The sequence below is a fragment of the Suncus etruscus genome, chromosome 7 (genome assembly GCF_024139225.1).
Source record: "Suncus etruscus isolate mSunEtr1 chromosome 7, mSunEtr1.pri.cur, whole genome shotgun sequence".
NCBI classification, from domain to species: domain Eukaryota; kingdom Metazoa; phylum Chordata; class Mammalia; order Eulipotyphla; family Soricidae; genus Suncus; species Suncus etruscus.
In genome coordinates this window covers 22,359,988-22,383,365 of record NC_064854.1, presented here as the reverse complement: position 1 = coordinate 22,383,365, position 23,378 = coordinate 22,359,988, and the positions used below count along the sequence as shown (strand labels likewise).

General features: G+C 38.4%; 1 non-coding gene across 1 annotated transcript; it reads right to left on the bottom strand.

The window, feature by feature from the left end:
* Nucleotides 1-18,507: 18,507 nt before the first annotated feature.
* On the bottom strand, nucleotides 18,508-18,636 carry LOC126014645 (small nucleolar RNA SNORA19). The gene has a single exon (XR_007497652.1). It is a non-coding gene; the product is annotated as a small nucleolar RNA SNORA19 (small nucleolar RNA).
* Between the last annotated feature and the right edge of the window lie 4,742 nt (nucleotides 18,637-23,378).

Below are 23,378 nucleotides of genomic sequence, written 5' to 3'. Positions count from 1 at the left end.
AATAGGGACCCGAGCGATAGCATATAGCGTTTGCCTTGCACACGGCTGATCCAGGATGGACCTGATTTCACTCCCAGCGTCCCATTTGGTGATTTCTGAGCGCATGGCAGAAGTAACCCCTGAGCGTTACTGGGTGTGCCCTGTTGTTTAGACCTGGATTAGAAAATGTGAGTCCAGATCTCCCCATGTATAGTGAAAAATAAACTAGATCTCAGGCCTAAGTATTTTTTAATACATTCTGTTTTCTTTTATTTTGGTTTATGGGCCACACCCTGTGTTGTTCAGGCGTCACTCCTGGCTCTTTGCTCAGAAATCACTTTAAACAGGCTTGGGGGATCATATGGGGATGCTGGGTTTAGAACCCAGGTCGTCCTGGGTCAGCCCGCACTGCAAGGCAAATGCCCTACTGCTGTGCTATCTCTCCGGCCCCACTTTTGGGTTTTTTTTGGGGGGAATTGTTTGTTTGTTTTTTTGTTTTGGAGCCAGGCCCCCCCAGTGGCACTCAGGAGATACTCCTGGCTCTATGCTCAGAAATCGCTACTGGCAGGCTCGGGGGGACCATATGGGATGCTGGGGGATTGAACCCGGGTCCATCACTAGGTCAACTGCATGCAAAGCATAATGCCCTACCACTGTACTGTCAGTCTGACCCACTTCACTTATTCTTAAGATCCTTCCAAGTAGTTGCAAATTGCTTAATTCCTTAGTTTGTTCATTTTTCAAGACTGTTTTAATTTTGCTGTGTTGTTTGGACCTTGGGTGTTCTTTTTTTTTTGTGGGGGGATCACACCCGGAAGTGCTCAGGGGTTACTCCTGGCTCTACGCTCAGAAATCGCTCTGGGGACCATATGGGATGCCGGGGATTCTAACCACCGACCTTCTGCATGCAAGCAAACACCCTTACCTCCAGTGCTATCTCTTCGGCCCTCAGGACCTTGGTGTTCTAAGAAAGGCATTACTGCCTAATAAATAATAAAGTCCCAAGTTTAGAACCAGTGATGATGGAGTATTAGTTGCCTGAAAAATAATATCCTTCCATTTTAATGTACTACTTGGTTAAGAACTTACATTCCCTTTTGGAAATTTGGGTTTTATTTACCTGCAGAACTAAATATGCTCTTAAAATTCAAGCTTCAGGGTTTGGCTGAAATCACATTTTTAAGTTTTAATGGGGGTCTAGGAGTTATCTCCTAAATAGCACCCCTAGGCATTACATCTAAGTCATATTTATTTGTTGTTATAGAACAAATTATTTGGTATAGTCACTAATAACCTGATAGGAAGCAGTGCCTCACCCATTTTAATCCTGCCTGCCAACAAACCCAATTTGCCCCCCAGCTTTTGAAGGTATGATCGACAAGTGAAAATTGTGTGTTATATATCTTTTATAATATAGTACATAAATATAGCATGTGTGGGTGTTACATAAATAGATAGGTGCTGTAAGTGTGATTTGTAAGGAATGCAATGTGGTTATATTTTATAAGTGTATACTTTATGACATGCTCACCACTATCAAGTTAAGTATACATCATCAGGACAAAGAAGAAATCCTCTGTGCCCCACTGAGTCTTCAAAGGCTGGGTAATACTCAAGCATGAGGGGCTGAAGTGATAGCATAGTGAGGAGGGCACCCAATTAACCAGGACTCAATCCTTGGCATCCCATATGGTGCTCAAGCCTGCCAGGAGTGACCCCTGAGTGAGTCAAGAGTACACACTGAATATAAACAGGTATGATCCAACAAACAAACAAACAAAAATACTCAAGCATGAGACAAACTACTCAAAGACAAAATAAAATTGAAAAATCAGGTGGATACACGCTTATTCACATGGAAGAGATCCAGAAAACAGGCAAACCCAATCTTCAGGGTTTTAGGTTAAAAACTTGAACTTAACATCTCCAGTTAGAAGGGTGTGGAAGAGGATCAGGAAAAGAGATAACCAAGGTCAGTACCTGCTCCATGAAAAAATAATTGAGGAGGTTTGGGCTTTCCAGTGAAGGGGACACCTCCACAGAAAGAGCTTTTCCCTGGCACCCCACCCCTATTCTCAGTTCCCTTTCCATTCTCAGCCTTTGACTATGGACATATTTAGGGGCAACAGGTGAGATTTTGACTGCCCTGTGAGATCCATCATTGGCTACAATGACTGTGTGTGTACATGTGTGTTTGTACACTTAAGAGCCACTCTAGCCTGTACAAATTACTTCTTAAATTTTTTTTTTGTATCGAGTCACTGTGAATTACAAAGTTCTTTATGATTGAGTCTCAGGCATATAATGTTCCAATACCCAACATCCATGCCTTCCCTCACCTGTGTCCACTTTCCTCCACCAATGTTTTCAATTTCCCACTCTTGCCTGATTCTATCCATTTGCTTTAGAAGATCATCTATGATCTGGTGACAGATATTTTTCTTGATGATGATCTCCTACCAGGATGACCTCATGCATCCTGGTTTGGGGGTTCATCATGGTCCTAAAGTCTGACCCCTGACCACTGGACTTGATATAGCTGCCCACACTCTCAACCCACATCTATGCCAACTAATTTTTCTGTAGTAGCACATTGTCAAATATTATTCAGAGAACAAAAGGAAGTGAGGATGGACTTAGTAATAGTACCAACATTTTTTTAAGGGGAGAATTGATGTCTTCTCATGAATAAACTTAGAAGCAATTAAAACCTGTCCTTTTATCTAAAACTGTGCTTACATTTTGTGTTTTGAGAGGATTAGCCATATTTATGGACTATTTCCATACAATGATGCAATGAATCTACTTGACTGTGGAATTTAAACCAAAAAGGAAGCATGATAGATGAAGAAATAACACTCATTTTGGGGGGGTTGGTTTTTTGCTTTCATTTTTGGGTCACATCCGGCAGCACTCAGGGATAACTCCTGGCTCTACACTCAGAAATTGCTCCTGGCAGGCTCGGGGGATTCAAACCACCATCCTTTGTGTGCAAGGCAAACACCCTACCATCATGCTATCTCTGTGTCCCCCAGAAATAACACTCTTTTCATCTGAGACATGCATGAATCCTGCTTACACATATTCCAGATAAAAATAAATCCCCAGTCCTTTTTTGATTGATTTTATAGAATCATTTCAGTTCTTTTATCCCCACCAACCCAAAGAACTTTGAAAGTAAAAACCCAGAATTTTTTGTTAACTACTCTAGAACTAATCCAGAGAATGTGATGACGTCAGTGCTAATGTGGTTATAGTAAAATTCTTCTCCCCTTTTCTCTCTGTGTAAAGGCTCAGGATATCAGGAGCACGTGGGCATGATTAAAAATGATTCAACTTTTCTCTTCTTAGTTATTCGGGGTGACTGCGCCCTGAAATAAGTAAAAGTTGAGGGACAGTGAGAGGCTGGGTGGGATTTAGACCTTCAAGTTCTGCTTCCCTCTCCACACCCTGGTTCTGCTCTGCTGTGCACCCAAGTGGTTGCTGTCTATGATTATTACTGAGCACCCCTGCCTCTGACTTCCATGGGTATTCAGCAGAAGGGGTGCTGGTATGAAAAGGTGGGGGACAGGTGAATAAGTCAGGGTATTTACACCTCCTCCCTTACCCCTTTCTCCAAGTTAGTTTTGCTCTCCCCTCATTGGCATAAATTCTCTAGGTTGTAAAATTTTCTTATACTCTGCCCATGACTAGGAACTAAATGCTTTGAATTAATAAAGAGAGAAAATCCTCTCATGAACTTTCACCTGTTGATCCAATCTGTTGGAATGTGAGTGAATCATGATATGGGAAATTTAAACCTCCTTCCACTCATAGGATCTCTTTCTTGGACCTGGCTCTTTGCTCTCTAGTTTATGAATACTGAACTCACTCAGGTGGGCTTCTCATTCTGTTTGTGCTTCTTGCCAGGGATTTCTCAAATTTTATTTTTGAAGGACAATGCAAGGTAACCATGTGATGTGGGCATTTGGATGAGTTTTATAAAGGGTCTAGAAAGGCTATAGACCTCAATAGTTCTATAAGCTCAAACTTTTTTAAACAGGAGATCAGTTCACTGTCCCTCAGACCTTTGGAGGCCAGACTATAGTAAAAACAAAAATTATGAACAAATTCTTATGCACACTACATATATCTTATTTTGAAGTAAAGAAACAAAATGGGAACAAATACAATATGTGGCCCATGGGCCATAGTTTGAGACCACTGGATACCATGGAATTATCTCCCAAACAAGCTGACTTATCTTCCTATTCCACCAGAAAGCTTGACTTCCTTTTCTCTAGTCCATCTTCTCCCTATCAGTCTCAGGCTTTGGGGAATTACCGGTAAGTTTGGATTATTCTAGAACTTTATATCAATGGAATTCATAGTCTAAAGATCCTCTCTACTATATCGTCTTTTACCCTGGTCAAAATGTCTGTGAGATGCATCAGTGTTGTGTGCGGATAAGAGAGTGGTCTATTCTTATTATTCTGATGAAGTTTTTAGGTATACAATTTTTACACCGATACTTAGACACATCATTTGTTTCTCCTCTACTATTGTGGGCATTTGAGTTATTCCCCATTTTAAACTATTTTTTTCTTTCCTTTTTTTTCTTGAGGACCAGAACCTCAGAGCCTTCACCCACACTAACAACATCATAGTCAAGAAGAGGGTGGTGGATAGAACAATATAACCAGGTAGACAGAGGGGAGGGTGCAAGGACATGGATGGAAAAGCCAAAAGGAAATTTTGTGACACATTCACATTAGCGCACCTGATCTTGGTCTTGTACTGGCTCTGTCCTGGCCTGAGAGTGGCTCTGGGGCAGGGGCAGGTCTTCTGGCTTGTGAAGTCCTAGCACATTGCTGCTGCAAAGGCCTGGTTTTCCTCAAACAACAACACAACTCCAAGTGTACTATGATCCTATAAAGAACATTAATGGGGGAAATCAGAGACAGTATAGGGTGTTAAGGCACTTGCTTTTAATACAGATGATTCCAGTTCCACCCAGGTATTGCATAGGGTCCCCTGAGCATAGAGACAGGAGTAAATCCTGAGTACTGGTGGGTATGATTAAGAAAAAAAGAAAGGAAGAAAGAAAGGAAGGGAAGAAAGATAAAAGGAAGGGAAGGAGGGAAGAAGGAAGAGAGAAATGAGGGGAAGGAGGGAGGAATGAAGGAAGGAAGAAAGGGAGGGAGAAAAGAAGGAAAGAGAAAAGAAAAAGGAGAGAAGGAAGGGAGGAAGAGAGAGAAAGAAAGAAAGAAAGAAAGAAAGAAAGAAAGAAGAAGAAAGAAAGAAAGAAAAAAAGAAAGAAGAAAGAAAAGAAAGAAGAAGAAAGAAGAAAGAAAGAAAGAAAAAAGAAAAAGAAAGAAAGAAAGAGAAAGAGAAAGAAAGAAGAAAGAGAAAGAAAAAAAAAGAAAGAAGAAAGAAAGAAAGAAAGAAAGAGAAAGAAAGAAAGAAGAAAAGAAAGAAAGAAAAGAAAAGAAAGAAAGAGAAAGAAAAAGAAAGAAAGAGAAAGAGAGAGAAAGAAAGAAAGAAAGAAAGAAGAAAGAAAGAAAAAGAAAGAAGAAAGAGAAAGAAAGAGAGAGAAAGAAAGAGAAAGAAAATGAAAGAAGAAAGAGAAAGAAAGAGAGAGAAAGAAAGAAAGAAAAAGAAAGAAAGAAAGAAAGAGAGAAAGAAAGAAGAAGATGAAAGAAAGAAAGAAAGAAAGAAAGAAAGGAAGAAAGAAACAGAAAAAAGTGAGGCAGGGAATAAGGAAGAAAGAAAGGAAAGAAGGGAGGAAGAAAGAAGGAAAGAAATGAAGTGGAGGAAGGAAGGAAAGAAGGAAGAAATCGAGAAAGAAAATGGTGGAGAAGGAAGAGAAGAAAGGAAAGAAGAATGGAAGGTAGAAAGGAGTGAGGGAGGGAGGAATGGAGAAAGCTTAAACTATGATTTTAAAAAATGTGATGAAATGGGGCCAGGCGGTGGCGCTAAAGGTAAGGTGCCTGCCTTGCCTGCGCTAGCCTTGGACGGACCGCGGTTCGATCCCCCGGTGTCCCATATGGTCCCCCAAGCCAGGAGCAACTTCTGAGCACATAGCCAGGAGTACCCCCTGAGCGTTAACGGGTGTGGCCCAAAATCCAAAAAAAAAGAAAAAAAAAATGTGATGAACACTGGCTCTGTAGATTATTTTCTTAAGTAGTTGATAATGAAATTTCTGGCTTACTAGACTAATATATTTTAGTCAATTTATAAACATTGATCTTATAATCCAAATAATATAATATTATATATACATATACATCATACTATTTAAGTTTGATGTAATTTCTCCGAATAGTACTATACAATCTTTGGTATATCAATTCTCTACATTTTTTCTTAAATTAACTGACAATAAAATTTTTGGTGCTAATATAAATGATATGATTTTTAGAAGAACAGTGTTTTGTTTGACTTCTAGTATAGTTTCTTTAACCAACAATCTTGCTAAGTTTACTAATTCCAATAGTTTCACACTTTTGTTTTTTCTTTTCTGCAAAAATATTAACTGAAAATATTAGGAGCCTGTAATTCTTACTTTTCAATAATTATTCTTTTTTATTACCTTTTCACACAATAGAAATGAATTTCAATAGAATTGTTATGAGGCATTCTTGTCTTTTACTTAACTGGGAAAACGGACTGTTTTACAATTAAGTTTAGAAGTGTCTTCTAATCTTAATATGTTAAGTGTTATTATGACTGGGTTCTAAATTTTCACAGAAGATTTTATGTATTTACTTAGATTATTCATCAATCCTAAAGTCTCATTCATTTTTTCTCTTGCAATATTTTTTAAATAATTTTTATTGAAACCATTGTGAATTATAGGTCCTTCACTGTTAGATTTCAGGCATACAATGGCAGTGAATTAGGGCCATTTCCACCACCAGTGTTCATATTCTCCACCAAAGTTCCCAGTATGTATTTTCTACCTCCACCCTTAGCCCCCTGGCCTGCCAATGTAACAGACCCATTTTAAGTTATAGTTTGGATCTCTTGATTCTATTGTGATTGACTTTGGCTTGGATATTAACTTCTGTCCTTTTTTATCACTACGAATCCACCTGGACCCCTGTCCTCTTTTATGCTTTATTTCTTCTCAATTTTGTAAAATAAATATATAAATATGATGTAAAACAAAGTTATTCATGTTCCAAGGTTCCATGAGAACGGTGGAAGCCCCTATCTAGAAGATACAAATAAAATTTAAGAAAAAAATTAAAAAAGGGGATAGCAAGGTTTTTTTTTGTTTTGTTTTGTTTTTGTTTTTGTTTTGCACAGGCACAGTGAACATTGGGGAAATTAAAAAGGAAATATTCTTGGACTAAATAAACAGGGTGAACCTACCTATGAAGCATCTTGTCATAAGACTAATTACAGGCTCTGGACATACTAAAAGTCCAACCCCATCGCCTTTCTTCGTGTTCCCAGGAAAAGTTCTCGTCAATCACATAAAACCTCCTTTTTGGCGGGGAGGGTCACACCCGGTGACGCTCAAGGGTTATTCCTAGCTATGTGCTCAGAAATCGCTCCTGGCTTGGGGGACCATATGGAATGCCGGGGATTGAACCAACGACCGTCCTGGGTCAGCCACGTGCAAGGCAAACGCCCTACCGCTGTGCTATTGCTCTGGCCCCAAAACCTCATTTTTTAAAGAAGTTGCTTTAATATATCTACCAGTACATAATTTATTTTGATGCTTTCTTATATTTGCTAGCAATTCCTTTACCCAAAAATCCTCTAAAAACATCTTGTCTTGATATTCCAAGAAAAAAAACCACTTTAATTCATTTCTCAATTTTTTAATTATAAAATATCAGAAACACTTTGATTTTTCATGTTTCTAATGAAAAAGATTCCCCAATATATATATATAAGACTATTTGTTCTACTTATATCTGTTTTATTCTGTTTTAGTCTGTATGAGTTGAGTTCCTAAAAAACTATTTTTTTTTGTTGAAATCACTATAATACCTAGTTTTAAGTAGTACAGTTTGTCACCTGGCATGTGACTGACCAGGATTTAATCCCTGGCATCCCATGTGGTCCCCAGAGCACTGCAAGAAGTAATTCCCAAGTCAAGAAGCAGGAAGAATATCTCCAGGTGTTGTAGAAACCCAAGCAAAAATAGAAGAAAAATGATCAAAGGAAAGAAGAAAGCTATGATTCTGAATAATTATTAGCCCCAAAGTTGGGAGATTATTGGTAAAATTTATTATTGGTAAAAATGATTTGCATGGTTCATATGTCTGTGTTTGAAGTGTGCAAATTTTTAATGAGTTTTTGGAACTAATCTGGTGATTATTTTTTTGTTTTGCAGTTAACATTCTCTTAAACAGAACTTATATTGCAGTGGGCCTGTGTACCCACTGCAAAATAGAGTCAGAGATAACTGAAGAGATTGATAGAAATCAAATTGAGAAGTCAAAATTATAAATCAACAGCAATAACAATTCCCCACGAGGTGTCTAAAGGTGGGTGGTTCATAGACTAGAAGTTAGGATTTTACTTTCCTCTTGGGTCAATCATTGGTTAGGCCTGTGGTCTTCAACTTAGGCAGATTTCTGAGCTAAAACCATTTATGCCCCAAAGGCAGGGAAATAGGGATTTCCATCCTGAAGGGTGATTCAGATGTTAGCTATGGGATCCATTCCATTTCTGAGTTTAAGAAAATGCCATATTAAACCACACTATCAGTGTTGGACCAATACATCTTTTTAGTACCAAGTTGATTTAGTTTCATGTGTGTTTGATTTTCAACTGGGTGGTGATGGAAATAGATCCTCGCTGGAGGTAAAAGGTTGTCTCTGGCTGTCAATATTGCTTTTTTTGGGGTAGCTCTTTGTTTTCTTCTAAGTAAGTTCACTTAAGAAACGTCTCCCTCTTCTAATCAGTGAAAATTATAGTGTACCTTAAAATTTAATGGCAGGAGAAATTCATTGATAAATTATGTATTCTTTTTCTGTTTTTTTTGTTTGTTTGTTTGTTTGTTTTTGCTGTAGGGCCACACCCGGCGGTGCTCAGGGGTTACTCCTGACTGTCTGTTCAGAAATAGCTCCTGGCAGGCACGGGGGACCATATGGAACACCGGGATTCGAACCAACCACCTTTGGTCCTGGATGGGCTGCTTGCAAGGCAATCACCGCTGTGCTATCTCTCCGGCCCAAATTATGTATTCTTACGTATCTTTTTTTTTTTTTTCGGCTGAAGAACATTCTGTAGTCATTTGCAGATTATTTACTTCAGCAATTCACACAGCAAATTCCATGGAGAGACTTAAAAATAATTGATCGTATTATTTTAAAAGCAGAAAGATATGACTGATTCTAAGGAACCATGAACAAATTAGGTTTGAGTAGACCAGACTTTTCTTACAATAGAGCGAAGCTAAAGGGATTGGCCATTTCCCCAGAACATCTCCTGGATCCCAGGAAAGAGAGTAGCTACCCTTATAATTAGCATTACTTTGAGCTTTAAAAGAAAAGGCTGTCTTTCCTAAAAGACCAAATAGACTCGAACAATTGGCATTGAAGAATGTGGCGCATTCTTCGACCCTGGCCAAATATGAATATAAACAAGGAGAAAATGGAATCATTCATACTAATGGACCAATTACTAATTTCCAGAAAGGAGCTGAAATATTGCCACTGCAGATAGCAAATGTCTGTTCTTTGAAGAATCTTTTCCCTTGTCTCATGGATGCAGTCATCATTCAGGACACAGACCGTCTTCTTTCTCTTTCCATGGCACATTATCAATTTATAAAGCCAGGCCTGTTAGGGGTTGAATTTTTATTTGCCCTGAATCACACTGCATCTTTTTCTTGTGGCGGATCCTTAATGAAGACAAGGAACCAGGATTCTGAGCATGGAGTTCAATGAGGAAATCTATGTGGAATTAAATAACAACTAGTAGCCAGTCCCTGACCTTCGTTATTCTATACGAGGTTGGGATGTGTTCTGGCTGCGGAAAACCTCAGGACGCTGCATTTTATTCTTTCCTCTCCTTGCCTCCCCCTGAAATGATACAGTACAATTTCCTCTGGTATGCAAGTTAGTTAATAGCGAACTTTGGTCCCAATCAATCTGTGAATAAGCAAATGCCTCCTAATAAATAACACACCTTTGGTATACATGATTTTGGAGGCTGATCTGGCATCATCCAGTGAGACCTGCTAATATCATTTTCCAGGGAGCTCTGTCAGGTTTAAATGCTTTTTAGAGGCTAATGGAGGCAGTTTGTAATTTTGCTCTACCTGCACCATTTCTCAGCTCTTTGGCACATAATGGATAAAGAAGATGTTCGCAAAGGTATTTGTATTGAATCTTCACCCAGGGTTTCCACCCTTTACTGCCCCCTATGCTCACAAGCTACCCTGGGAGATGAATGTGCCAGGATAACTTATCTGGGGCTCATAAAATCTTTTTTTTTCAGATGATTGAAATAAAGTCAGTGCTTGCAGAAGACAAATCAATTGTGACATTTCTGAATAGAGTGCGATGCATTTAATTAGCACAAGACATACTGGCAAATGCTGAATTACCCAATAAATCACTGGTTCCTGGAGCCCATACAGAGAGGGCGGCAGCTGTCCTGGGAGATGTACAGCAAAGTGATAATAGGGAGATTTGGCCATTTGTATTGTCACTATGCCTCGTTTTCCGCTCATTTTTTTTTTCCTTTCCTCTTTTGACATTTGTTCGTGGAACCTTCCTTTAATTATTTCCAACTATCAGTGAACTCTGTCTACACCTACTTGGAGGAGATGTGACAAATATTTGCATTTGCAAAGAACGATTTCCAACCATCTCTGCAACCTGGCAGATGGGACCTCGAAGGGTCTTGGTCGAGAGAGAAATAAGTGCAGATCAAACTCTTCAGCAGAGACGTTCTGAGAAAAGCAACTTACAGGGTCACTCTTCTTGCAGTTCATTGCAAATATCCAAGGTGTTGCTTCAGTCATTTTTAAGTTTCACTGAGATAGCTGCCCGTTTAGGCAGAAAAAAAAATGGCTGGCTTGAAAGTTTGACACCTTTGCTTTATTAAAAAAAAAATAATGTTTTTAGCCTGTCACTGAGAGGCTACTTCAGTTAGTATTTGAAATGCTTCAGTTAAAGAGCTTTGAGGTTTTCATCCAATGTGTTGGCTATTGAGATTGTGGAGAAAAAAAGAACAGAAAGTGAGTTTGAAATGGGATTTTTTTTTTGTTTGTTTCTGGAAGAAAAGAAGGAACATTCTTTTCAATGTAGGGACATTTTACATTTAAAGTTGGTTCTATTAGTGAATGTTTTGAATGGGTGTTTTTCTAAGATTAAAAAAAAATCAGTGTAACTTGTCACCATGTTTGGTAATAGACTTCAACTTTTTTCAAGGAGATGATGGTAGAAATTGGTAATGACTATGAAACCATGGCAGATGTCATGTCAGAAAGCAGATTTTTTAATATTTTATTTTGTATAGAAGTAACATTGCAATATTACATAAGTTTTAAATGTGTTTTGTTGAAAGTTAACATGTATGCTTTAAATTCATAACTTCAATACTTTTCACAGTTATATTTCTGTTATTCAAAGTCATATGTTTTTATTTGAAATACAACATGTACAAAATGAGGTTCTATTGGTACAAATCAATATCAGGAGCGCTTTCTGTTTGATAACTTTTGTAGTGGAGCTAATTTTCCTCATTAAGTACCTGAAGGAACTTAGCATACACTTGATACAGCAGACATTGTGGTATTGATAAGTAAAAACTATATTATCAATTGAGGCAATCACGCAAGATAGAAGACTTTTCATGTAAGCCTAAGCCAAATTGAATTTTGATAATGTATTTTAAAATCTCCTCCCAACTACTATTAATGCACTCCTTTATGCATTCAATCATTTGTTCTGACAGTTATTAATTTTCTATTCTTCCACAGATCTTCCTATAGAAGCAGTCATCAATCTTCTTGTTTCTCAATAAAAGTCTCTGCATTAACTTGTGCCATTTTCTTGACCAAATATCTGTCTCTAGCTGACATTCTACATGCAACTCACCTTCTTAGTTACCTATTTATACCCTCCTTTGCCTTTTGGGGATTATTAATTGGTCTTATAATCTTAGGAAGTTTTTACATTAGATATTTTTATTTATTTCAAGTACCATGGTTTACAAAGTTATTGACAGTTGAGTTTTAGGAATATAAAATGTCAACACCAATCCCACCACCAGTGTCAACTCCTATCACCAGTGTGCTCACACTCTGCCATCCCCTGACCCTCTAACTAACTGCTCCCACCCTCTGCAGTGGAAGGCACATTAAAATTTGATGATTTCAGCTTAGATTTTATGTTTTCAGTGTACTGAGTCTGTGCATTGAATCTATAGTTATAACAATTTCCCATATCCCCAATATAAGAGGTCTTTTTACATTAAAACATCGGTTTATTTATTTGTTTTTTTCTATATACCACATGTCTGAAGTTATAGGTGCTTGTCTTTCTCCTGACTTCTTTCACTAAGCATAATGCTCTCTAGATTTATACATGTTTTTGAAAATAGCAGAGCTTCATCATATACATATATATACATGTGTGTATAGGCACGTGTGTATCTGTAAGTTCCATGTTGGAAAGAAAGCTCATGTCTGAAAAGCTAGAGTTTAATTTTCTTGTTAAATGAAAGCTTTAGAAATAGTAAAGTCCTAGTCCTATAAGTTTGACAACACAGAATTCTAGCCTGGCCTCTAATCTTCATGTAGAGGAGAAACTAGGCTGAAATCACCAGAGAAGGTTCCTCCCCTCCCCTCCTCACACTTCCAAAAGTTTGGCTAGGGAAGAGATCTTGTTAGCCCTGAGATTCAATAGGAGTGGTAAAGTTCCTTTCAAAAGTTGTGATTCCATTTTGTGTGTCTATAGGTCAGAGAGGGGTATTTTACCTCCTCCTCCTCACCACCACCATCACCACCACCAATATTCCAACACCAGTTGTGTGACCTACATTTTCTTTCTCTCTCTCTCTCTGTTTCTCTCTCTCTGTTTCTCTCTCTGTCTCTCTCTCTCTGTCTCTCTCTCTCTGTCTCTCTCTCTCTGTCTCTCTCGGAGTCAGGCATTTGGGTCACACTTGAGATGCTCAGGGGTTACTGATGGCTCTGCTCCCAGGAATTACCACTGAAGTGCTCAGGGGACCACATGGTATGCTGGGAATTAATCTCAGGTTGGCCACATGTATAATAAATGCTCTACCCACTGTACTGTTACTTCTACATTTCAACTCAGTTGTGACATTGTCTTCTAGAAAGACTAGAGATACTCGTGTACTTGGACAAAACAACCGTCTTCTTCAGATGCCCATCGTAAGTCTCTGATGTCACTTGTGTTTCTGACCAAATAGCTGTTGCTGGTTAATTTTCAAGACCTCTACTTCCAGTATGAGCTGGTTCTCATGAACTCAGAAGCATGCTACATACTAGGTCCCTTGTTTTTAATAGAAGGCTAGTTCAGGACAGCTCATTGAAAGAGGGATGCACACTGCAAACGATGGGGGAAAATGTGGAATTCCCGTGCCCTTTTCCAGCATGCCCTATTCCAGTTTATCCTTGTGCTAGTATGTGAGTTACCAACCCAGAAGCTCTCTGTCTCCTGTCTTTTGGGTTTCTATGGAGGTTTCATTGCAAAGAAGTCATTACATGAAGGATTGAGTAAGTGTTTCTTATCTGGCTGGGGAGGACTTTTCAGGACATTCCAAAGGGCCATAGGTGAAAATTATGTTAGTTGAGGGAGGAGGGCACAGTATGAGACTGGAGTTCAACTGATAAAACAGGAGAGCCACAGGAAGGACACAAAATCAAAAGGGGGCCACAGTTGGGGAAAACTTTATTACCTTGTTGGCCATTAGTATTTGATTCAACTTCCAGTTCTCTCCTTATCCCCTCTTCTGAAGTTAAGGTTGAGAATGAAAATTCTAACTCTATCCATGGTTGGTTCCCTGACAATAAACCCCTGTCCTTAGGTGATCCTCAGACACCTCATGAACACAAACCAAGTTGTGGTAAAAAGGAGCTTATTCTGAATGCCTAGATTCTATTTCTCTATGGTTCAGAGACTGTTTTAAGGATCTCATAGTAACAGACTTGGTATTACAACTACCATGCCCTCACTGCTCTCACCACACAGGAAACAAGAAGGCTTTGGGAAGATGTGAGTGAGTCAAGAACCATGGATGGAGATCAAAAGGGCATCTTACCAAGTGACAAGAGCACCATATTAGGGCAGTGGAGGCAAGTATAACTTAAGCAATAAAACACACAGGGAGGGTTTCCATCAGTATCTGCTCTCCAGAGATTGACACGTTCACCAGCACCTTCTACCTTATCTTTACTTCTGTGCTGAGAAAAGCTGACTCCTCAGCCCTAAATACAGGAGAGAAAGGAATCAAATGTCTACGAAGTTAGGCATGACATACTAGAACTCTTTCCTTTGCTAACAAATTGTTTGGGAAAATCTATTCTATGCCATGTGGTTTTGACTGGGAAGGTGCTGGGAAAGTTTGAGGAATACGTTCATGTATTACATGTATGTATTAGCTCATATGCAGAAGCACAGGTGAGAATATCCTCTTCTGTCTTTGAATTTATCTGACCCAGAACATGAATTGGTGTTATAATTATTAGCCACAAAGGCACAGCACAAATATTAAAGCTAACAGACATTCTTAGCATGAATGACTGACTTGAATGACCAGACTTTCTGGCTTGAATGAGGTTGGGACTGTGTTTAGAACCTTTGCCTTGAGTTACTGAGACCAAGACAAGTTGGCCACCAAGAATTCTTTGACAGTATCTTCAAGTCACTGAGTTAACCAGCTCTGCAAAGAGCCTGGACTTCACTCATTGCAGTAAATGTCTGTGGGTTGCTTTTTTTTTTAATGCCATTCTAAGTTGCCTTTTATTTCGTGCAGCTGTAAGTGTTCTAAATGATTAATATGGAAAGGATTTTACTCTAAATCAAACTGAACAAAATGAGTGGTGCCACAGTAATAGGAAGATTGGGCTTTTAATATGTTCTCCTCTTTAAAAAACTAAAATGGACTCTTCTTAATCCAAAACCTTTTACGTATTGCCATTAGCTCATTCATAGACACATTAAAATGTACTTAATAGGAATTAATAATCCATTTGTAACCAGTCATATCATTTTATCTTATTTTATGTGATCATTTTCTCTTAACTGTGTAGTGAATTCTTAAAAATACAAGGAACCATAAAGCAGACCAAGCATGTACTATTGTTCAAACATCATTTATATCAACAGCAGTAAATGTCGACTGGGCAGGTAAGACTTTAAAAAAGTGAAATAGAGTTTTGGTTAGTGGTTATGTACATAAGTAAAACAGCGATGTAATGCCACTCAAGAAAAAGGAGGCTCCAGATTCTCTTTTTGAATTTATTTTCCATTTTTCATCACCTTCAGGTTATCTGGAGGTTTATTTCCAATTCTGTGCTCCCAGGAAGAAGGGTTACCTTGAATTCAGTTTCAAATTCTAAACCAAGCACTAGCCAGAGACTTAGCCCCTTCAATTTGTTTCTTACTTGAGTACTGACCTTGCACTTGACCTCTCGCCATCAGTTCTGTCACCTGCTTAACACAAGAAGAGGGATAGCCCTTCATGGCCATGGGATTGCTTAATTGCCCAGGTCTCTAGAGGAAGTGCCAGACAGAGGTAACTGGACATTAAAACCTTTAGCAATGGAAATTCTAGTCTGGAGGGATTCATATTAAGTGAACACGTGGGAAATTGCTTCCGGATATCTCTCTAGTGAAATGTGCTGTATTTGCACTCAAGAAAGAGGACACCTTGTTGGCAATGGAATCACCAGCTCACTGGTCACACTCAGCAATTCGTCTCCTCTTGTCAGAGCGGGACTGAGCAAGGCAGTTTTCAATGTCTGTTCCATTGAGACACTGAATCAGTGAACTGGCAGACTCCTGTGCCCTGCAATCAGACATGATAGCTGTCTGGGGACTCCTCAGTGGACTGAGGAGTTCTTACGCTTGGCCTAAGGGCCCATCATTGCATAATCTGCAACGCATTTAATGGACATTTTTCCTTAAGGGGAAAATTAGAATTTTTAAAGAAATCTAAACTATGCAAAAATCCTTCCTCAAACTCCATATTTTCCCCTTTCAGGCCAAATAAGAGGAATCTACTGGTGAAAACCCCTGATGTTCAAATAATATTCTCTAATACCTTCATCTATATTTTTATCTTGCAAAAATATTTTTTCAATAAGAAGATATGCTTATACCTATTTTAGTCTATCAATATATATAATATTTGTATTAACTTTTCTATTAACTCAAAGTTTTTTTTATTTAATAATTTTTATTTTGACCAAAGTGGATTACAAATCATTCATAGTAGTATTTCAGGTACATAGTGACATTGAATCAGGGGCATTTCTACCACCAATGTTGTTCTCCCTCCACCCCTGATCCCAGCATGCATCCCATATTGCCCCTCCTTTGCCCCCTGGGCTGCTATATAAGTGGTCCTTCTGTGTCTAGCCTGTTGTAGATTGGGTATCGATTCTGTTGTAATTAGCTCAAAGTTTTCTGTTAACTTGCCCAAAGAAGTTTCCTTTTGCTTCGCAATTGAACTTATGAATAGATCCATCAGGCGCTCAGCATATGCCCATAAAATAAGGAAACTTTTCTACCAAAGAGCAAATATCTGGGGTGGGGACATAGTATAGAGGTAAAAGTATTTGCTTTGCAGGTAACTAGCACCATATGGTCCCTGTACCATCCAAAAGAAACTTCTAGTCTATTGAGTATGTGCTCTTTCCTCTCCCACCCTCTTTCTCATTGTTGCTACCTTCTATCCAGTTCTTTTATATGGCTCTAAATTTTGACCTGCTCTGCTTTCTCAAGTGCCTGAACTTGATTCAAGTTAGTTTGGGAAATACCTCTATTGCAGGTGGGAGTAAGAGGAAGGAGAGAAATTAGGATCTGTTATGGGTTAAATTTAAGTCCACTTTAGACATTTGAAAATAAAGCTTTACTGCCATAATAAACTCTTTTGCTACAAAAGAACTTCATAGATTTTTGACAATAGTTTCCCTAATTTTTGGCATATTAATTGCTAAACGAGAAATTGAGGTCAAAACATGCTTTCAAAGATACATAGATAATGCCAGCATTTCAGATTAAAGTGTAGCTTGCATTTGGAAATTGGAAAGATTGCTATAAAAACACCTCTTTTTCCCTAGTTTGTGAGTTGTAAATTGGAAAGAAACGGGGGAGAGTTAAGTAAGATGGGGTGAACTTCTGCCTTCTGGCTTGTATAAAATATACACGATAGAACATCATCACTTTTGTCATAAAACATAACCTAAAAGCCTTTGTTTTGTTTTAAGACAATGAAATGAAAACAGCGATGAATCATCTGTGTTGTCCAATTGAAATAAAGGCTATCCAATTTGACTTCCATGGTTTTTAAAGTCAAGATAGTTGCCACACATTTATTTTTAATAAGACATGAAAGCAGTCATAAGAAAATAAGAGAAAAAATAATTAAAGAAACTGACTTTTGGGCCCGGAGAGATAGCACAGCGGGCATTGCCTTGCAAGCAGCGATCCAGGACCAAAGGTGGTTGGTTCGAATCCCCGGTGTCCCATATGGTTCCCCGTGCCTGCCAGGAGCTATTTTTGAGCAGACAGCCAGGAGTAACCCCTGAGCACCGCCGGGTGTGGCCCAAAAAAAACAAAAAAAAACAAAAAAATAAAGAAACTGACTTTTATGGGTGATGAAGATGCTGACATGGGCTAACTAAGTGTTAAAGTAATTATAAAATTACTTATTATATTTTTTAAGTAAAGAAATGTAGAAATTTGTGAATGATGGAGAATTTTTAAGGAACGAGGAAAAGTGTACTAAACAATAAACTTGATATCCTTGACTGAAAAGTTAGAAATTTACTGAATGCATTTGGCCACTGAAAGGGCACAGAAAAAGAAAGGACAAGACCATCTGGGGATGAAGGCATTTAAATGATCTAACGTGAAACAGAGTGAAAAAATTTGATGGAGAAAAACAACATAGAAGAAATAAAAAATGACTGATTCAATTAGATAATTTTAATCCATCTACTTTCTTTTTTCTAATTTTTTTTAAAGACACAGGGTCAGTCATAATGGTATTTATTCAGTACTTCTGATGAGATAATAGCATAATGTCAACCATGAGAAATAAAAATAGGCCCATTTGGGGACAGAGAATCACACACACATGCATGGACAAGCATTTTTCATGGGGAGGGTGAAGAAATAGTTCAGAACATGTACAATATGGAGCTGGAAGTCCAATCCAAAGCTACCAACCCCCAATCCTATGGTTTCAACTAGTGACAAAGAATTACCTATGTTCCTCAAATACACAATCTTTTAAACCCTACACTCTTTAACAAGAAACACTAAATGACCAACCAGGTACTGGTAACATTCTGATTTGTAATTCGCCCAGGCAATCTGACAGAACTGTCTGAAGGAGACTGGCAGTATCACTATGGAGTCATACTGCTAATTAGCCTTCAACTAGTATATAGCACATGAGAAATAACACTGCTCACATGAACAGAAGAAAGCAGGTCAATGAAATGTGCAATCCATCTACTTTCATTTCAGATTTATTGGTCCTTTTTTAGAAGGGTAAAAAACATCTTTTGAGGGACCAGAACAACAGTACAGTGAGTAGGGCACTTGCTTTGCATACAGCTAACTTGGGTTTGATCCCCAACATCCCATTTGATCCCCTGAGCCCTCCAGGAGTGATTTCTTTTTGTTTTAATCTTTTTTTTAAAGCACCATGGTTACAAATATGTTTGTAGTTAGATTTCAGTCATAAAAATGTATACCCTTCCTTCACTAGTGAAACATTCCCACCACCAAAGCACCCCCCACCCCCACACACACACTTATCTTCCTCCTCTCCTATCTCCTGCCTGTCTTCTAGACAGGCATTCTATTTCTCTCACTCGATACCATTGTCATGATAGTTGTTGGTCTAGTTATTTCTCTAACTGCACTAATCAATCTTTGTGATAAGCTTCATATCATAGGCTGTTCCTCTGAAATCTCATCTCTATTTTCTCTGGGTATTATTACCATACTGTCTTTTATTTTTTTTAAATTACCACAGGTGAGTGAGACTTTTCTGTGTCTATCTCTCTCCCTTGAACTTATTTCCCTCAGTATAATAGTTTCCATGTCCATCCAAGTATAGGAAAATTTCATGACTTCATTTTTCCCGATAGGGCATAGTAATCCATTGTGCATATGACTCCTGAGTGGAAAGCCTTGAGACCACATTGTGTATGGCCCCCCCAAACCAAAACAAAAAAAAAACATTTTCTAAAACATGAATGAAGAACACAGGTTCTAATATGTATGGTTATAATCTCCAAGAGAACAAAAATGAAGTTGAATAAATATTCAGAGAACTGCTAAAATTCTTCCAAATGTAATGACATTTTTCTTGACACTTTTTTTAGCCACATAGTTCTGAGAACAACATACTAAGATTTTTTTCACTGTTCATACTTTGCTCATTTTTTTCCTTATGAATATCTCCTAAACTTCATGGAGCAAATATGTCCTAGGCTAATTCCCTCTTCTTCTCTTCTGGGGTTATATGTCCCTGTACTTGTTATCCTGTACAGCAGTTTTAAATACCACTGTACCAGCAATTTCCAAGTTTAATATTTACAACCCAAATTATTCTTTCACACCTTAGACTTGTGTACCTGAATGCCTGTTCATATTTCTCTCAGTTATCTTAAAATTTAAAACTCAACTTATTCAGTCTGCCATCAACATCTTTTTTTTGTTTTGATTTTGGTTTTGGTTTTGGGGTCACATCGGGCAGCACTCAGTGATTACTCCTGGCTCTTGCACTCAGAAATCACTCCTGGCAGGTTCAGAGGACCATATGCGATGCCAGAAATCAAACCCTTTTCCGTTCCTATTCAGCCATGTGCAAGGCAAATGCCCTACTGCTATGCTATTGCTCCAGCCCCAACCTTCCCATTTTTTTAAATATAATTTTTATTTTAATCATAGTGGCTTACATATTGCTCACAATAATATTCCAGGTACATATTAACATTGAATCAGGGGAATTTCCATCACCGAATTGTCCTCCCTCCACCTTCCGTTCCCATCCTGCCTCCCATATCCTACACCCTCACCCCAGGGAGTGCTAGAATGAGTTGTCCCCTCTGTGTCTAGTTTATTACTTAGTGATCTTACAACTGTTTGGTCTTGGTACCTCCATTACTTCCCCCTCTAATTGGGAGGCGGGACTAGATAGTTCAAGTTATGTGGTTTTATTTGAGGAAGAGATATGTAATAAAATGGGGTAAAAATCAACTACACCGACAATGGGCAGATTCCTTCTAGAGGCTCTCATCCTCGGTTTGAGAGACGAAGGGGAAAAAAGGTGAAACACCACAACCATTCAAAAAGAAGTATCAAATAAGATATTCAGTGAGCACTGCAGCAATAAAGATATGCACCACATATTTGCCATGGTCTTGAGATAAAAAAACATGACAGAGTGCAAAAAGGAAGAAGAGAAAAGAAGAAAAAGTAAATATATAAATAAAAAGTGGACATCTACTTCAATATCCACCCCAAAACAAAGAAATTGACAAAAACTAGATAAAAGAAAAAAAGATTATTTTTTTGCTTTTTTGTCTCTTTCTTTTTTTTCCCCTCCTGCATAGGCACAGAAAATATTGGGGTCATTTGAAAAGGGAATCCCCTTGGCCTAAGAGATACGGGGTTTCTCCACCCTTGGAATATATTGTCGTGGGATTATCAATAGATTCCTTTCAAGTTAATTTACTCTCCCCTTGGTGCTTTTGTGGTGTATGGGAGACTTTTCCTCCGATCTGGATGATAAAATCAGGCCTCTATATCTAGAGATCTCAGTCTCTGTACAGATCAAGGAGTGGAACTTATGATGAAGTCTTTCTTCGTGATTTTAGGAGTTCTGTTTCTTCAGTGTCATTTTAACCTGTCTTCTGTGTTTGGTGGTCTTGGCCCTTGTGCTGAACCTCGGATGGAGTCTGGAATATCGTCTTTCGTTATGTTTCCAAAAGAGCCATTCAGTTGCAATTGACTCAGTCAGGTCTCTGGAATTAGAGATCATGGTTGATGTGCAGGTCGTAGAACAAACCCTGGACTAGGGTTTCTGTTGGTCCCTGAATACATACTGTCTGGTCATGGTTCTATCAGCCAGTCATCTGTAGCTCACGTTCTTGGCTTTTGCACAGCCCAAAGTGTGACAAGTCTTCTGATTTTGTCTTATCATTAGTTGGCGAGGAAGGATAACCTGTTCTTATGTTCATTTGTTCCCAATTTCCTTGTTGTCAGGATATCGTATTAGAGCTGTCACATGTTAGTGTTCGAGCAGTTTTCAGGATGTCACGGATGGGATTTGGTTCCTGTAGCTGTCGTGAAGAACTGTGTCATTTCTATGTCTGGGATTCAGGGTTCAAGGCTTGACGGTAGGTGTCTAATCTCCTGGAGTCTAAGATTGGTCTACATGACATATTTTCAAGGTGGGAGATTCCCCTGTATTGTAAATAAGTATGAGTTCTTATCTCTAGTAGATAAGAGCTTGTTTATATACGTGAGCTTTCCCCTTTTTTAGTGTGCCTTTGCAGGAAGAAATGGTGCTTCATTATATTGCTGGTGTATTTGGGGGTGGAAAGAGAAGAGAGAAAACCTTCCCATTTTAATTGACGGCAACCTTATTCATTCATATGGTAGAAACAAAATGCTTGGAATTAATGCATTTTTTAAATTTCTTCTTTCTTCCTTCCTCCTTCCATATCAAGAAGAAGGGCTTACTCCTGACTCTGTACTCAGAGATTACTTCTGATGGGGCTCAGGGGACCATATGTGATGACTGGGATGAAATCCATGTTGACTATATACAAGGTGTCTGACCTACTGTGCCATCTCTTTGACCTCTAACATTAACTTCTTTTTATTTAACTTCATATTTAATTCCTAAAGAATTAATATTGGATTTACCTACACTCAGAATCCAGCTAATTTGGGGGCAGGAGAGGGTCATGCCTAGTGTTGCTCAGGGGCTACTCCTGGCTTTTCACTCAGGGTCACTCCTGGCTGTGCTCAGGGAACCATGCATTACCAGGTATCAAACAGTTGTTGGCTACACACAGTCGAGTGTCTTAACTCCTGTACGATTTCCCTGAATCCAAGTACTTCTTATCATTTCCCTTACCACCCTGGCTCCATCTACCTGAAATTGACTTTCCGAACAGGGTTCCTATTGATATATGCACTCACAGCACAGAATTTTTCAGTAGGACAGCTGGAGCAACCCTTTATTATTTTTCAAGAACAAGAGGCTTATGTGTTGGTTATTTTAATTTTTATTGGGATGAAATTAACATAAACTCATCATTTTTGTGTGTTGCACTTAGAATATTTATGTTGTTCTGAAACCACCCTTTTCCCCCAACTTCTTATCTTCCACAAAGGAAACATCTTATCTGTTCATTTTCTCTGTTCTCATCTCCCTCCAGTCTCTAGCAAATAGCAATTATTTTCTGTGTCCCAGAATTCACCTATTCTGAATATTTCATATTCGTGGAATCATATCATATGAGCCCTTTGGTAACTGATTCTTACTTGCAGTTCATTCACATTGGCTCTTATCTATACTTTCTCCCTTTGTGTGATTTTGTTTGTTTGTTTTTGTTTTGTTTTTGGGTCACACCCACTGTGCTCAAGGGTTACTACTCCTGGCTCTATGCTCAGAAATTGCTTCTGGCAGGCTCAGGGGACCATATGGGATGCCGGGATTTGAGCCACCGTCCTTCTGCATGCCAGGCAAATGCCCTACCTCCATGCTATCTCTACGCCCCACCTTTGTGTGATTATTGAAAAACGGCAAATTGTGTGTGTATATATATATATATATACCTCATTTTACTTCTTTATCTATCCAGAAGCATTTGGCTTGTTTCCAACCTTTAAATTTTGTGAATAATGATGCCATGACCAGTTGTAGACAGTACAGGAATATCTCTGTCTAATGAATTTTAATATTTTATTTTTGTAACACGTTTATGTCAGCATGTACCACTGATGGCACACACTGGGATGTAGCTTAGTTAACATTAATTATGGTATCAATAACAACATACTAAATAATTGCCACCTCAAATGCCAAAAATAATTGTGTGATGAGCAACTTCATAAACCATGATATTTAAATAAAGAAATTTTTTTAGAAAATTAAATGAAAACAATTGAAACCTTATAAAAAGTATAATAACAGTACAATTATTTCCTGAATCATTTGAAGAT